Source organism: Mirounga angustirostris, unplaced genomic scaffold (assembly GCF_029215605.1).
Source record: "Mirounga angustirostris isolate CCGP_5_RB_7025 unplaced genomic scaffold, mMirAng1.0.hap1 SCAF_3, whole genome shotgun sequence".
NCBI classification, from domain to species: domain Eukaryota; kingdom Metazoa; phylum Chordata; class Mammalia; order Carnivora; family Phocidae; genus Mirounga; species Mirounga angustirostris.
The window spans coordinates 90,459,851-90,478,880 of record NW_026991711.1 but is presented as its reverse complement, the minus strand read 5'-3'; positions in this window follow the sequence as shown (position 1 = coordinate 90,478,880).

Below are 19,030 nucleotides of genomic sequence, written 5' to 3'. Positions count from 1 at the left end.
AATAAAAAGAATTGGCAAAATATTTCAAACATACAGTTACAGGAAATAATATAACAAGTACATATCAGGCAGATGTGACACGTTTGCCCTTAGTAATGTTTCTGATTCTTCTTTGAAAGAAACACAACGGTTGAAATCTTTCTAACTCGAAATTGACATTTCCCTCCCATGCCCTCTCATGCCCTCCAGGAATAGCAGGTGTCTGAAGCTGGTGCTACCAGCTCTCTGTATGTTTAATAATTTTACTCCATATATAAGTTATCACAATCACTGTAGTATTATTTGGTGTGTTTTGAAACATATAGTAGTGGTAAATCTCTCTACATGTTGATTTGCATCTTCTTTTCTGTAATGTTTCAAATATATTTTTAAAGATGAAAGGTTCTTGCATTTCCATCCTTCTAAAATGCTAGCGCTATCATGTAAATCCCTGGATATAACTATTTAGAAATCTTTCTCACAACATGAACTTAAGTTTTTCTAACGTGGCATAAAAGACAAGGACAGTAATTACATAATTGATATCTACGTCCTTGACCCTGAGACATAGTGTTGAAAAACATTTTGTAAATGGACAAATGGTCTCCTATATCCAACTTATATGGTTAAGTCAAAGACTAAATAAAACAATGGGAGTGTAATTGCTTTAAAGGGCTCAAAGTTCAAAATAAAAATGAGGTCATGTATGTACTCTCAGTCTCTGAAATAATAATAATAATAATAATAATAATAATAATAATAATAATAATAATATTGCTGAAATCATATATCCTTACTGCACCATGTGAGAATTGCTCTCAGCTTTCTTATCCCCTGCAGCCAGATTATCTGTGGTGCTACAAAAATATATCCAGGATGAGAAGCAGATCCACAAAGATGCTTCATAGCTGCACTGCAATATCACTCATTATTGACTCTATATAGGATTGTGAGGACAATTCCTGGTAATGTTGGCACTATTTTCTTGTACTTTAGATTAAAAACAGTGCTAGACATCATGTCATTTTGTTTAGATGTTTGTATCAAAACATATCTCACTTTTGATTGCTTATAAATATTATGGTATTCTCATATAATTCTCATTAATTATGAGAAAAATAGTCACAATTTGTACACTCACTCTTGCTATGGACTCCTGGAGACCCACATTTGCACTATCTAATTTTATAGCTGGACTGTGTTTTGAATGTTTGCAGTTCTGCAACCAGTCCCCCTGCCAGCAACTTGTCTTCCTCTGGCAGACACACCTCAATGTCCAGTGCTTATTTTTCATTCCATATGAGTTTTAATTTCATTTTGTAGCGATTATGGCTTTGAAATAAACATGTGCCTCGACTTCCCCACAGCCCTTCTGCACAGATTATATCTTCTTTTAAGTGACTACTTTTCTTCTCTTGGGTACCTCTCCTCAAGCTTACCCTATGGTCTATTCCATGACAGATGTGCCAGTTTTAAGCTCTTCTCTCTCACCTTCAAACCTGTAGTTTATACTCTGCTGTGTGATGCTGGAACAGAGTCTCAAAACCACATTGAAACTGTACCAGCAAGCTTCCTGTTTGGCTCTTCCTATAGGGAATGCAGAGGACCCAGTAAGGTCCAGAGGGAGAAGAGACTTGCTCCACTTCTCCTCTTCCTGTTCCTGTGAGGATCACACCAGCGTTGCTTCTTCACTTTGGCAGCTATGGTTTTACACTAGGAAGAGTCATTTAATTCAATTTTCAGTGTTTCCAACATTTGCAAGACTAGTGTTATGGTATCCCCTCAGGCCCCCTCCTCAGATGTCTCAGCCACAGGGAACCTTCAGAGACACCAGCTCTGGCCTAGCCCATTCATAGAAATCTGAGTTCAGCACTGCAGAGTTCCTACTCCAGGTTTCTAAATTTAAATAATCCCAGCTCCATCTGCTTTGCTTAGACAGCCCTAGAGGTGGCAACTACCTCATCAAAATCTTAGTATTCTCTTTCTACATTTTTAATTTTTATTCCTAGTTAATTCTTTATAATTACTTTTTTTTCCTCTGATAAGAAATCTAATATGGTTTCTGTCTCCAACCTAGACCCACTATGATTAGGGAAATTAGTAAAAGAGTAATCTCAGGAAATAGACCAACAAAAATGAGATTCAGGGAGGGTTTAATGTGAAGCTGGGTATTTCTGTAAAAAGCCAAATAGTAGTAAACATTTTTAGCCTCTTGGGCCATAAAATCACAGTCACAACAACTTAATTCTGTTGTCACATGAAGGAAGTTCTATGCAATATGTAAATAAGTAGGTATGGCCAGATTTGACCTATTGACTATCATTTGGAAAACCCTGGTTAATGGAAAGAGATCTAGAGTGGATTCTGGAGACAAGAGTTCTAGGCCTGGGATGGTTGCAAACAAGGTCTATGTCTATGACCCCCTCCCAAAAAGCAGAGTTTGGTGATCAAATATCTCAGAACTCTTTTTCATCTCTGTATTTCTATGAATTTAGAATTATTCACTTAACTTAATTATGTATCCATGGGTAAGATTTGGCACACAAAAATGGCTGTAGTAATTAACAGTAATTGTAGGAGCTCCACTGACCTGCTCCCCAGTAAAACTAGAAAAATAATGACAAAAAAAGCAACCACTTAAAGTCTTTGGAAACAGTCTTAAAAGTATACAGCAAATGAAAAATATATCTATTCAAGTAAAGCTACTGAAATTCAGTAAGAACAGCAAGAGTCTGTGGTATTTGGGGGGAAAAAAAGACATTAAGGGAGAAATCTGGGAAACTCGAGAATATATGGAAATTGAAAAACACACTCTTAAATAACCAATGAGTCAAAGAAGAAATCGCAATAGCTCAGGCTGTGATCTCAGGGTCAGATGGAACCCTGCACTGGGTTCCGTTCTCAGCAGGGAGTTGGCTGGATAATTCTGTCCCTCCCTTTCCTTCTGCCCCTTCCACAATTCATGTGCACACATTCTCTCTCTCTCTCAAATAAATAAATAAATAAATAAATCTTCAAAATATGGAAATAAGAAAATACATTGAGATAAATGAAAATGAAGACATAATCTCCTAAAACTTATAAAGATATAGATAAATCAATGTAAATATCTATGGTAAAACAGAAGAAAGCAATCAAATTAATAACCTAATGTTTCACCTAAGAACCTGGAGCAAAGAAGAACAATTTAAATAAAACAAGCGGAAGGAGAAATAATAAAAGTTACAGCAAAAATTAATGAAGTAAAGAATAGAAAAGTGGAGCAAGATGGCGGAGCAGTAGGAGACCTGGATTTCGTCTCCTCTCAGGAATTCAGCTGGATAGGGATCAAACCATTCTGAACACCTACAAACTCAACAGGAGATCGAAGAAAAGAATAGCAACAACTCTCTCATCAGAAAAGCGACCACTGTCTGGAAGGTAGGACGTGCGGAGAAGTGAATCCGAGGCGATATTCGGGAGGATAGACAGCAGGGGAGGGGCCTCCATCGGCCCCTTCTGGCAAGTGATAGAGCCCCGGAGCACAAAATCGGAACTTTGAAAAGTCTGCTCCGCTGAGGGACGTCAATCTGGTGGCTAAGCAGGGGGTGGAACCCTCCGGGACAGTGTGGTCTCAGGACCCTCGGGGTCACAGAAAGACCGGGGGTGCCTGAGTGTGGCAGAGCTCCCAGGTAACGGAGCAGGGAAGCTGGCTGCAGAGGTGGAGCCCAGGCGTGGGCTCTCAGCTCGGGTTGCCATAAACCGTGATCCGCGGCACAGTCGGGCCACTCCTCCTCCAGCAGGGACCCAACAAGCGGCAGATCCAGGGAGACTCACCTTCCTTCCCCGGGAGGAGCCGCACGGGAGTGCACCGCAGGGATCTGCTGGGTTTGGAGACTGCACCCGGGGTCGGGTGCCAGAGATAGAAACGCCCGGTCACAGACCGGGTGAGCACGGAGTGCGGCCGGAGACCGGGGGAGACGGGAGTGACTGACAGCTTTTCTCTGGGGATTCACTGAGGAGTGGGGCCCTGAGTTCTCGGCTCCTCCGGGGTGGAGATTGGGAGGCCACCGTTTTCACTCTCCGCCTCCAAAGCTGTATGGAAAGCTCCCAGGGAACAAAAGCCCCGGAGCAAACCCGAGCAGATTACTTAGCCCAGACTGGGCAGGGCGGGGCAATTCCGCCTCCAACAGAGACATTTGGAAACCACGGCAACAGGCCCCTCCCCAGAAGATAAGCGAGAACAGCCAGCCAAGACCAAGTTTACCGATCAATGAGAACAGCAGAACTCCAGCGCTAGGGGAATACTGCACATAAAATCCATGGCTTTTTTACCATGATTCTTTAGTCTTTCAAAGTTTTTTTTTTTTTAACTGTCTTTTTTTCTTTTTTTTTTTGAATTTTTCTTTTTCTCTTTTTCAACCAACATCTTATCAATCCCCTTTTTTAAAAAAACATTTTTATTTTTCATTTTTAGAGTCATATTCTATCCCTTCATAGTAGTTACCCATATTTTGGGCATATATATATAAGTTGTTCTCTCTTTAAAACTTTGAGATAGTTTCTTCTAACAGATTAAAATATACCCTAAATCTCTAGTATATGGTGTTTTCTATTCCCCTGCCTGATCACATTCTCTCCCTTTTTTTTTCTTTCTTTTTTTCAATCCTCTTCTTTCTTTTTCAAACAACTTCTTATCAATTCCTTTTATAAAATTTTTTATAATTTCCATCTTTACAGTCATATTCCATCCCTTCATCATATCAACCCTTATTTTTGTACATGTATAAGTTTTTCTTTCTTTAAAATTTTGGGAGGCACTTTCTTCTAAAAGACCAAAATAAACCCAAATCTAGTGTGTGGCACTGATCTATATACCAGCCTGATCATATTTGATCACATTCTGGTTTTTTGGTGTTGTTGTTGTTTTATTTTGTTTGTTTTTGTTTTTGTTTTTATCTTTATCTTTTTCTTTTTCTTTTTTTTTTCTTTTCCTTTTTTCTCTCTTTCCATTTCTTTTTCCACTGCTTCAGGTCTTTTCTGATTTGTTTAGAGTATATTTTCTAGGGACATTGTTACTCTGCTAGCATTTTGTTCTCTCATTAATCTATTCTCCTCTGCACAGAATGACAAGACGGAAAAAATCACCTCAACAAAAAGAACAAGAGGTAGTACCGACTGCCAGGGACCTACTCAATACAGACATTAGTACAATGTCAGATCTAGAGTTCAGAATCATCACTTTAAAGATACTAGCTGGGCTTGAAAAAAACATGGAAGTTATTAGAGAAACCCTTCCTGGAGAAGTCAAAGAACTAAAATCCAACCGAGTCAAAATTAAAAAGGCTATTAATGAGGTGCAATCAAAAATGGGGGCGCTAACTGCTAGGATAAATAAGGCAGAAGAGAGAATCAGTAATATAGAAGACCAAATGATGGAAAATAAAGAAGCTGAGAAAAAGAGAGATAAACAACTACTGGATCACGAGAGCAGAATTCAAGAGATAAGCGATACCATAAGATGAAACAACATTAGAATAATTGGGATCCCAGAAGAAGAAGAAAGAGAGAGAGGGGCAGAAGGTATAATGGAGCAAATTATAGCAGAGAACTTCCCTAATTTGGGGAAGGAAACATGCATGAAAATCCAGGAAGCACAGAGAACCCCACTCAAAATCAATAAAAATAGGTCAACACCCCGACATCTAATAGTAAAACTTATGAGTCTCATAGACAAAGAGAAAATCCTGAAAGCAGCTCGGGAGAAGAGATATGTAACCTACAAGGGTAGAAACATTAGATTGGCAACAGATCTATCCACAGAGACCTGGCAGGCCAGAAAGGACTGGCAGGATATATTCAGAGCACTAAATGAGAAAAATATGCAGCCAAGACTACTCTATCCAGCTAGGCTGTCATTGAAAATAGAAGGAGAGATAAAAAGCTTCCAGGACAAACAAACACTAAAGGAATTTGCAAACACAAAACCAGCCCTACAGGAAATCTTGAAAGGGGTCCTCTAAGCAAAGAGAGAGCCTAAAAGCAACATAGACCAGAAAGGAACACAGACAATATACGGTAACAGTCACCTTACAGGCAATACAATAGCACTAAATTCCTATCTTTCAATAGTTACCCTGAATGTAAATGGGCTAAATGCCCCAATCAAAAGACACAGGCTATCAGACTGGATTAAAAAACAAGACCCATCCATATGCTGTCTGCAAGAGACTCATTTTAGACCCAAAGACACCCCCAGATTGAAAGTGAGGGGGTGGAAAACCATTTACCATGCTAATGGACACCAAAAGAAAGCTGGGGTGGCAATCCTTATATCAGACAAATTAGATTTTAAACCAAAGACTGTAATAAGAGATGAGGAAGGACATTATATCCTACTTAAAGGGTCTATCCAACAAGATCTAACAATTGTAAATATCTATGCCCCTAACATGGGAGCAGCCAATTATATAAGCCAATTAATAACAAAAGCAAAGAAACACATTGACAACAATACAATAATAGTGGGGGACTCTAACACCCCCCTCACTGAAATGGACAGATCGTCTAAGCAAAAGATTAACAAGGAAATAAAGAGTTTAAATGACACACTGGACCAAATGGACTTCACAGACATATTCAGAACATTGCACCCCAAAGCAACGGAATACACATTCTTCTCTAGTGCCCATGGAACATTCTCCAGAATAGATCACATCCTAGGTCATAAATCAGGTCTCAACCGGTACCAAAAAATTGGGATCATTCCCTGCCTATTTTCAGACCATAATGCTTTGAAACTAGAACTCAATCACAAGAGGAAAGTCGGAAAGAACTCAAATACATGGAGGCTAAAGAGCATCCTACTGAAGAATGAATGGGTCAACCAGGAAATTAAAGAAGAATAAAAAAAAATACATGGAAACCAATGAAAATGAAAACACAACTGTTTAAAATCTTTGGGATGCAGCAAAGGCAGTCCTAAGAGGAAAGTATGTAGCAATACAAGCCTTTCTCAAGAAACAAGAAAGGTCTCAAGTACACAACCTAACCCTCCACCTAAAGGAGCTGGAGAAAGAATAGCAAATAAAGCCTAAACCCAGCAGGAGAAGAGAAATCATAAAGATCAGAGCAGAAATCAATGAAATAGAAATGCAAAGAACAGTAGAACAGATCAACGAAACTAGGAGCTGGTTCTTTGAAAGAATTAACAAGATTGATAAACCCCTGGCCAGACTTATCAAAAAGAAAAGAGAAAGGACCCAAATCAACAAAATCATGAATGAAAGAGGAGAGATCACCACCAACACCAAAGAAATACAAACAATTATAAGAACATATTATGAGCAACTCTATGCCAGCAAATTAGATAACCTGGAAGAAATGGATGCATTCCTAGAGATGTATCAACTACCAAAACTGAACCAGGATGAAATAGAAAACCTGAACAGACCTATAACCACTAAGGAAATTGAAGCAGTCATCAAAAATCTCCCACAAAACAAAAGCCCAGGGCCAGATGGCTTCCCAGGGGAATTCTACCAAACATTTCAAGAAGAATTAATACCTATTCTTCTGAAACTGTTCCAAAAAATAGAAATGGAAGGAAAATTTCCAAACTCATTTTATGAGGCCAGCAATACCTTGATCCCAAAACCAGACAAAGATCCCATCAAAAAGGAGAATTACAGACCAATATCCCTGATGAACATGGATGCAAGGTTGTTTCAACATTCGCAAATCAATCAGTGTGATACAATACATTAACAAAAGAAAGAACAAGAATCATATGATCCTCTCAATAGATGCAGAAAAAGCATTTGACAAAGTACAGCATCCTTTCTTGATCAAAAGTCTTCAGAGTATAGGCATAGAGGGTACATACCTCAATATCATAAAAGCCATCTATGAAAAACCTACAGCAAATATTATTCTCAATGGGGAAAAACGGAGAGCTTTCCCCCTAAGGTCAGGAACATGGCAGGGATGTCCACTATCACCACTGCTATTCAACATAGTATTGGAAGTCCTAGCCACAGCAATCAGACAACAAAAAGAAATCAAAGGCATCCAAATCGTCCAAGAAGAAGTCAAACTCTCACTCTTTGCAGATGATATGATACTTTATGTGGAAAACCCAAAAGACTCCACCCCAAAACTGCTAGAACTCATAGAGGAGTTCAGTAAAATGGCAGGATATAAAGTCAATGCACAGAAATCAGTGGCATTCCTACACACCAACAACAAGACAGAAGACAGAGAAATGAAGGAGTCGATCCCATTGACAATTGCACCCAAAACCATAAGATACCTAGGAATAAATCTAACCAAAGAGACAAAGGATCTGTACTCAGAAAACTATAGAATACTCATGAAAGAAATTGAGGAAGACACAAAGAAATGGAAAAACGTTCCACGCTCATGGATTGGAAGAACAAATATTGTGAAGATGTCCATGCTACCTAGAGCAATCTACACATTCAATGCAATCCCCATCAAAATACCATCCACTTTTTTCAAAGAAATGGAAGAAATAATCCTAAAATTTGTATGAAACCAGAAAAGACCCCGCATAGCCAGAGGAATGTTGAAAAAAAAAAGCAAAGCTGGCGGCATCACAATTCCAGACTTCCAGCTCTATTACAAAGCTGTGATCATCAAGACAGTATGGTACTGGCACAAAAACAGACACATAGATCAATGGAACAGAATAGAGAGCCCAGAAATGGACCCTCAACTCTATGGTCAACTCATCTTTGACAAAGTAGGAAAGAATGTCCAATGGTACAAAGACAGTCTCTTCAACAAATGGTGTTGGGAAAATTGGATAGCCACATGAAGAAGAATGAAACTGCACCATTTCCTTACACCACACACAAAAATAGACTCTAAATGGTTGAAAGACCTCAATGTGAGACAGGAGTCCATCAAAATCCTAAAGGAGAACACAGGCAGCAACCTCTTTGCCCTCAGCCGAAACAACTTCTTCCTAGAAACATCGCCAAAGGCAAGGGAAGCAAGGGCAAAAATGAACTATTGGGACTTCATCAAGATAAAAACTTTTGCAAAGCAAAGGAAACAGTCAACAAAACCAAAAGACAACTGACATAATGGGAGAAGATATTTGCAAATGTCATATCAGATAAAGGGCTAGTATCCAAAATCTATAAAGAACTCATCAAACTCAACACCCAAAGAACAAAGAATCCAATCAAGAAATGGGCAGAACACATGAACAGACATTTTTCCAAAGAAAACATCCAAATGGCCAACGGACACATGAAAAAGTGCCCAATATCGCTCGGCATCAGGGAAATCCAAATCAAAACCTCAATGAAATACCACCTCACACCAGTCAGAATGGCTAAAATTAACAAGTCAGGAAATGACAGATGTTGGCGGGGATGCGGAGAAAGGGGAACCCTGCTACACTGTTGGTGGGAATGCAAGCTGGTGCAGCCACTCTAGAAAACAATATGGAGGTTCCTCAAAAAGTTGAAAATAGAGCTACCCTATGATCCAGCAATTGCACTACTGGGTATTTACCGCAAAGATACAAAAGTAGGGATCTGAAAGGGTACGTGCACCCCGAGGTTTATAGCAGCAATGTCCACAATAGCCAAACTGTGGAAAGAACCAAGATGTCCATCGACAGATGAATGGATAAAGAAGATGTGATATATATATATATATATATATATATATATATATATATATATATATATATACAATGGAATATTATGCAGCCATCCAGAGGAATGAGATCTTGCCATTTGCAACGACGTCGATGGAACTGGAGGATATTATGTTGAGCGAAATAAGTCAGAGAAAGACATGTATCATATGATCTCACTGATATGAGGAATTCTTAATTGCAGGAAACAAACTGAGGGTTGCTGGAGTGGGGGGTGGGGTGGGAGGGATGGGGTGACTGGGTGATAGACCCTGGGGAGGGTATGTGCTCTGGTATGCACTGTGAATTGTGCAAGACTGTTGTATCTCAAATCTGTACCTCTGAAACAAATAATGCAATATATGTTAAGGAAAAAAAAAAGAAGAAGGTAGCGGGAGGGGAAGAATGAAGTGGGGGATATCGGAGGGGTAGACAAACCATGAGAGTCGATGGACTCTGAAAAACAAACTGAGGATTCTAGAGGGGAGGGGGGTGGGAGGATGGGTTAGCCTGGTGGTGGGTATTGATGAGGGCACATTCTGCATGGAGCACTGGGTGTTATGCACAAACAATGAATCATGGAACACTTCATCTAAAACTAATGATGTAATGTATGGGGATTAACATAAGAATAAAAATAATGCTAATAAAAAGAATAGAAAAACAATAGAGAATAATCAATATAAAGAAAGCTGGTTCTTTGAAAAGATCAACAAAATTGACAATGCTTTCACAGTGTTGAGGACTCAAGTAAGTATAAACAGAAATGAAAGAGGGGCCATTACTAATGACCTTACAGAAATAAAAATAATTATGAAGGAATACTGTAAAGAGTTGTATGCCTATAATTCAGATAATTTAAATAAAATGGGTAAATTCCTAGAAATAGATAAGTTACTGAAATTTGACTGAAGTAGACAATCTGATTAGACTGTTTCAAAAAAGGGATTGATTAATAATAATAATTTATCCCAGCACACACAAAAAGCCACCCAAAAGGTTTCACTGATGAATTATTCCAAACATTTAAAGAAGAACTAGTACAACTTTCTCATGATATCTTTTATTTTAAAAATATTTTATTTATTTATTTGAGAAAGAGAGCAAGAGAGCATAAGCAGGGGGAGCAGCAGAGGGAGAGGGAGAAGCAGGCTTCTGCTTGGGGCTTGATCCCAGGACCCTGAGATTATGACCTGAGCCAAAGGCAGACCCTTAACTGACTGAGCCACCCAGGCAACCCTTTCATAATATCTTTCAAAACGCAGAAGAGGAGTAAATATTTCCCATCATTTTATTAGGCTGCTTTTACCTTGCTATCAAAATCAGACAATGACATTACAAGAAAGAAAACAACAGACCACTACCACTTCTGAGTGTAGTCTCAAAATTCTCAACAAAATATTAGCAAACCAAAGCTAGTATCCTATAAAAAGAATTATACACCATGACTAAGTAGGAATTCAAGATTGCTTTAATATCTAGAAATCAATTAATATATCATATCGATAGAATACAAAACAGAAGACACACAATGATCTCAGTAGATTCAGAAAAGCCATTTAACAAAATCCAACACCTGTTTATGATAAAAACTCTCAAAAAACTAGAAGAAGAAAACATCCCTAACCTGCTAAAGGGCACATAGGAAAAAAGAAAACAAACAAACAAACAAACACAGCAAAAATCATACTTAATGCTGGAGACTGGCTTTCCCCCATAAGTCTAGAAATAAGACAAGGTTGTCTGCTCTCATCATTTCTTTTTTTTTTTTTAAGATTTTATTTATTTATTTGAAAGAGAGAGAGAGAGAGAAAGCACATGAGAGGGGGGAGGGTCAGAGGGAGAAGCAGACTCCCCGCCGAGCAGGGAGCCCGATGCAGGACTCAATCCCGGGACTCCGGGATCACCACCTGAGCCCAAGGCAGTCGCTCAACCAACTGAGCCACCCAGGTGCCCTCTCATCATTTCTATTTAACCCATCCATTGTAGGTTTTAGCCATGCAAATTAGGCAATAAAAAGTACTAAAAGTCATCCAGATTGAAAAAGAAGTGAAACTATCTCTGAGATTCTAAAGAATCTCATAAGACGAAAATCCAAAGGCATTCACTAAAACATTAGAATTAATAGATGAGTTCTGTAAGGTTGAAGGACAAGGTCAGTATACAAAAACCAATTTTCTTTCCATAAACCTACAATGAACAATGTGAAAAGGAAATTAAGAAAACAATTCCATATACTATAGTATAAAGGGAATAAAATAATTAGAAGTAAATTTCATAAAAGAAGTTCAAAATTTACACTCTGAAAACCATAAAGCTTTGTTTAAAGGTATTTTTAAAATATATTTAAAAAAATGGAAAAATATTCTACATTCATGGACCAGAAGACATCAGTGTTAATATGACAATAGTTCCCAACTGTCTTCTTTGTAGAAATTGACACGTTGATTCTAAAATTCATCTAGAACTGCAGGGGACTTAGAATACCCAAAAAAGTATTTTAAGAAATAATAAATTTGGATGATTGACACTTGCCAATTTTAAGACTTACTACAAAACTACAATAATCACAAAGCCATGATACTGGCCTAAGAATAGACATATGGAACAATGGAATCAAAGTGAACATCCTATTGTAACACTTATATTTATCATCAACTTATTTTTGACAAGAAGGCCAAGAACATTCAATGGGAAAAGAGCAGTCTTTTCAACAAATGATACTAAGACCACTGGCTAGCCACATGTAAAAGAATGCAATTAGATCCTTACTTCATCCCACATTAAAATATTAACTCATGTGGATCAAAGGCCAAAATGTAAGAGCTAAAATTAAAATTCTTAGAATAAATCATAGTATTTAATCATCACGACCTTGGGTTGGACCTTAGATGGGTTCTTAGATATAACACAAAAGCAGGAACAACAAAAGTAAAAATAAATAAATTGAACTTTATTACAATTAAAAACATTTATGTTTCAAAGGACACTATAAAGAGAGTGAAAAACCATCCCACAGAATGGAAGAAAATATTTGTAAATCATATCTGAAAAGAGGCTTATATTTACAACATGTAAAGAACTCATACAACTCCTAATAAAATCCGTGGTGAAGGGGAGAGGGGAGTACAGGTTTCCAGTTATGGAATGAATAAGTCACGGAATAAAAGGTACAGCATGAGAAATATAGTTAATGGTATTGTAATCGCACTGTATAGTGACAGGTGGTAGCTACACTTGCGGTGAGCACAGCACAACATATAGAGCTGTTGAATCGCTATATTGTACACCTGAAGCTAACGTAACATCGTGTGTCAACTATAACCAAATAAACATTTAAAAAATAATATGTATTTCAACACAAACACAAAACGTGCAGATGATCTGAATAAATATTCCTCTGAAGATAAACAAATTGCTGGGAAGCATGTGAAAATGTTTGACATTATTTGCCACAATAAGATACTATTTCACAAGAACTCAGACGACTAGAATCAAGAAGTAAGATGATAGCAAGTATTGGCAAGGATGTGCATCACACCGGATACCTGGGTGGCTCAGACAGTTAAGTGTCTACCTTCAGCTCAGGTCATGATCCCAGAGTCCTGGGATCGAGTCCCGCATTGCGGAAGGGGGGTGGTCCCTGCTCAGTGGGGAGCCTGCTTCTCCCTTTGCCTGCTGCTCCCCCTGCTTGTGCTCTCTCTCACTAATAAATAATAAATAAAATCTTAAAAAAATAAAATAAAAAAAAAACAACGATGTGCCTTACTCACTCCAGTGGAAATATAAAATGATGCAGCCACTTCTGCAAGTAGTTGGCAGTTCTTCAAACAATTAAACATCAAGTTACTGTGTGACCCAGCAATTTCCCTCCTAGAGAACTCTACACCCAAAGGGAGTGAAATATGTCTACACAAAACTTTTACATGAATGATTATAGCAACATAATGACTAATATCCAAATGTTAGAAACCACTGAAATGTCTGCTGAATAATGACTGGATTTAAGAAATGTGGTATATCCGTATGAAGGTATATTTTTTGGTCATAAAAAGGAATGCAGTACTGATACATGCTCTACTTTGATGAACTTTGACAACATCATGATAAGTGAAAGAAGCTAGTAACAAAAGACCTCATACTATATTATTCCATTTACATGAAATTCCTATGAAATATGAAAGCTATAGATAAAGAAAGTGCATGAGAAAGGGGCGCCTGGGTGGCTCAGTTGGTTAAGCGACTGCCTTCGGCTCAGGTCATGATCCTGGAGTCCCAGGATCAAGTCCCACATCGGGCTCCCTGCTCAGCGGGGGGTCTGCTTCTCCCTCTGACCCGCTTCCCTCTCGTGCTCTCTGTCTCTCATTCTCTCTCTCAAATAAATAAATAAAATCTTAAAAAAAAAAGAAAGAAAGTGCATGAGTGGTTACTTAGGACCAGGGCAGGATGAGATAAGGAAGTGATAGCTGGGGTGTATGGGTTTTCTTTTTGAGGTGATGAAAATGTTCTGAAATTTGACTGTAGTGATAGTTGAACATCCCTGTGAATGTACTAAAACCATTGATTTGTACACTTTAAATGGATGCAATATATGGCATGTGAATCACAGCTTGATAAAGTTGTTAAGATATTAGCTGTGATGGGAATCTGGACAGAGGTCTAAGCAAACGGAGTTACCTTAAATCATTGCATATTCAGTTAGCTTATGTGGTTGGTTGTAGTCTTTGAATCCGGATGAATTTCGCAGTTCAGAAGACTCAAAGTGGGAAAAGAGTTGAGGGTATCTAGGAGGTGTCATTTTGATCCACTTAAAGGGCATTTTATCTACTCGGTGATTGATAGGGGCAGAGGTTGGGAATAGGAGAGCCTGTTTTTTTAACCTGCAGCACTTGAAACTGTTGACTGCTTCCTGGCTTGTGTTGTGTGAAATGAGGGACCCCTGGTCCATTTATGTGGGCTTTAGAGGTCTGCATGATCAGGAGCTTTTTGCAGAGGCCGGACCAGAAGCCTCCACAAACTGCCAGAGGACATGCTGGCTGCTATCCCTCATCTTCCTTCTATTCAGAAAACCACCACTGCCTTTTTCTGTAGTTACCTCCCTGTCAAGTTTTAATAGACTGCAATATTTGTGAGGCCTTGTGAGCTGAATCTTATTTTTCCCTGGGAGTTAGATAAACAAAACTGTCCACTTTGCTTCTCTTCCCTATTTGTGTCTCCACTCTGCCGGTCATTTCCATTAACTCTGACTTATAAGACATCCACTGTTTTGCTTTGGGCTTAAATTTTCCTACAATTTAGTAATATTTGGGCAGTGGCCCCATTCTGGAATCCTAACTGGTACATAAAATGCACTCTGAGATGCTTTAACCAATGTAGTCTATGAGGAGGAGCCAATAGGCCTTAAGGATGGGGACTTCATCTTAATGATTACCTCTGCAGTCCTCAGGAGAATGACTGGCTCATGGCAGGCTTTGGGTGCCTGCGTGATGAACAGAACTGAGACAAGAGGAGTTGGGCAGTTTTTGGGGGCTAGTGAGTAAGTGTTGACAAGATTCTCAAGAGTCACATGCCGGCTGTGTCATTACATGAATAGTTAAACCTGACCATGTTACTCCCGGATATAATTACAAAAGGATTCCCAGGCTAAACTTTCATTGCGTTTATTTTTTCTGAAATGTTAGAGTTACCTACAACTGTAGGGATCCATACATGAGACATTATACTTTGTGATATTTCTGAACATTAATTTCTTTTCCTATTGTGGAGTCTTAGATTACATAGCTATGGGCATTCTAAAAATCAATCCATCAATGAATAAAAATGCTGACTTTTTTTTACCAAAATTGCTTTTATAATTAAAGAGTGTATGTTTTGCCTCAAGTGTTTCCAAACTAAGGAAACAGCCTGTGGGGTAAACTGGGACATGGGTTGCATTTTCTCCACCAAATAAATTAGTATAGATGAGAAATTGATAAAGTAATTCATTAGAAGTCAACTCTAAAAGTCCTAATGTTCTTTGTGACTATGAATCCAAATGCTCACAGTCTATTTTCTCAGCTCACATAAGAGGGGAGATTAAAATTAACTCCTGTAAGCTGTGACCTGCTAGGTTTTATGGCTCTGAGGCTGGACAAGCAGGCTATTTAATGGTAAAGAGAACCCACTAAGGAATTCCACACACTTTGAATGGAGTCCTGGATCCACTATTTATTAGCTGAATGAACTTGAAGAGTTGTCTTACTTTTCTGGATCACAGTAGCTTAATCTATAAGATGAAAGGAAGAACAGAACGTTTGGTCTAAAGTGGTTATATGAATTAAACAGAGAATAAATATAAAGCATTTAGCACAATCCCTGGCACGTGTAAAGCATTCATGAAATGTCTGTCATTATTATCATTCCTTGGACAATGTGCAAAAGGGTATTCAATTTAGTGCATAAAATGACATGACTAATGCAGATCATGAAAGTGAGGCCATGAGTGAGCACTTCGATCACCTTTATTTTGGTTTCAAAAATAATAATTTTTATTATGAAACATAGTCATTTCTCATTAAACAATTTGCTTAATAAATGTACAAATACAGAAAATATATAAGTAAAACTTCAAAAGGAAGAGTCCCAAAATTTGAAGAATGCAACTGTTAACGTTTTGTTGTATAACTTTTTTCAGCCTTCTTGGGGGGTGTGTGTGTGTGTTATAGTTTCATTTTGCTTTTTTTTTTTAAGACTTAATGTTTTTTAGAGAGATTTTAGGCTTACAACAAAATTGAGAGAAATGTACAGAGATTTCCCATATATCCCTATATCGCCCACAAATTCCTCTCCCATTATCAACATCACTCACTAGAGTGGTACATTTTTTACAACTGATGAACCTACCTTGACACATCATAATCTCTTAAGGTCCACAGTTTACATTAGGGTTCACTCTTGGTGTTGTATATGGTATGGGTTTGGACAAATGCATAATGTTATCTATCCTTCATTATGGTATCATGTAACCTATTTTCACTGCTCTAAATATCCTCTGTGTTCTGCCTGTTCATCCCTTCCTGCTCCAGTCCCAATCCCTGGCAACCACTGATCCTTTTACTGTTTCCACAGTCTTATATTTTACAGTATAACATATAGTTGGAATCATGCAGTATAGCGTTTTCAAATTTGCTTCTTCACTTAATAGTATGCATTTAATTTCTTCCATGTCTTTGAATGGCTTGATAGGGCAGAATAATACTCCATTGTTTGAATGAACCACAGTTTATTTATCTATCTACCAACAAAAGGATATTTTGGTTGGCTCCAAGTTTGGGCAATTATTACTAAGGCTGTTATAAACATCCATTTGTAGGTTTTTGTGTGGACATAAGTTTTCAACTCCAATGGGTAAATACTAAGGAATATGATTGCTAGATTTTATGATAAGAGTATGTTTTGTTTTGTAAGAAACCACAAAACTGTTGTTCAAAGTGGTTGTACCATTTTTCTTTCCCACCGGCACTGAATGAGAATTCCTGTTGCTCTACATCCTTGCCAATATTTGCTATTGTCCCTCTTCTGGAATTTGGCCATTCTAAATAGGTGTGTTAGGAGTATTTCCTTGTTGTTTTAATTTGCATTTCCCTGATGACATATGATGTGGATGTTTTGAAGTTTTGATCACACTTAATACATATTTTTATCATATGTTTTTTATTTAATTTCCCAGGATTTTTGCAAATTCCTCACAAAGATTTTTTTAAGAACTGCTTGTGATTAAAATGGGTGGGAGAGCACAGAGCATTGTGATTAAAGATGCTGACTTTGGAATCAGGCAAACCTGAGATCAGATCCTGGCTCTGAAGCTTTCTATGAATGAAGATACTCATTACTTTTACCTCTCTGAAGTCCAGTCTTCTTAGATTAAAATGTGGATAGCATATAATTCTAAATTAAAGATTCATGGGATATTTAAATGAAATAGTACATTTAAAATATATAGTAAAATTGCTTACTCAAAAGACTTTTCTAGTAAATAACAGTCATAATTTTTATCGTAATTTAAAGTTATGCCCTATCTCATATATCCATTGCCTCCTCTTCCTCTCCCAGGACTTTTGTATTATTTAATTAGCAACATGATGACTACTTTTGCATATGAGGCCTTTTTACAATGTAGATTTTTTCTTTAAAGCTGCAGGACTTTTTTTGAAGCTCTCATTCACATTTTGCTTATGTCTGGCTGCCATTTTACTGTCACAGTAGCAAAGACCAAATAAGTATGTGGTTTTATTCCCATTACCACATAGCCAGTATGACATCACAGACAGACATGATAAAGTGTAGTCTAGAATCCAAACATCTCGGTTTCCAATTCTTAGCTTATTCTATTAAACTCATTCTGTATAGCCCTTGCAGAAGGGCAGATGATTTTTCATGCCTTCCTGTATGGCTCATAGCAACCTGAGATCTCTTCCTCTTCTTGTAAGTAAACCACTCCTACTGGATTAGGGCCCCACCCTTATGTCCTCATTTAACCTTACTTACCTACTTAAAGATGCAATCTCCAAATGCAGTCACACTGGGGGATAAGCCTTCAACACATGAATTTTAGAGAGGACACAATTCAGTTTATAACATATCACTACATAAGACTCAAGAGTATTCTATACTTCTACTGAAAACATGGTAAAAATAGCGTTAGTACATTATGGCACAATTAAAAAAAAACATTGTTTTAATTTCATTGGATAATATTTAGTTTTTATTTTTGTTTTTTGGCACTGTGTACAGAGCTCATAAAACAAACAAACAATACTGAAAACTAAATATTAGACATCAGAGTTCTAGAAACTCTTTTGACATTCTTTCCATTGGGAATTCCTCACTAGTTGCCTCTGTATGCACAGTCCTGATTTTCATCATTACTGGGCTCCTCCTCCCTGTCTCTCCTCTAAGTCTAGTGCCCAGTTTTCCATTATTGCTGACCCTCCCCAAGCCTTGTCTCTGTCTCTGATGTGGAAAAAGTGAGCTGTGTCCTGCTTTCAGTGTCTCCACCAGACCTTATGCTAAAGAATTTTCACCTTCCATTCACTACACAGGTTCTTAGAGCATTTTCCTAAACAAAGAGCCAAATAGGAGAGAAAGGAATTAGCTCCAGCCCTAGCAGAGGGAAGGCAATACTGTCAACTTTAATTTTCTATGGATTTTAAGTCGATAAAATGGTGATTGGAGACAATACAGCTGAGGCTTAGGGTTGCTTTAAAAATAACTTGAGAAACTCTGGGGGCACTCTTAACCTGGGGGTTAAGTTAAGCGTGAGACTCTTGGTTTTGGCTCGGTCGTGATCTCAGGGTCATGCGATTGAGCCCTGAGTCAGGCTCTTCTCTCAGAGCAGAATCTGCTTGAGATTCTCTCTCC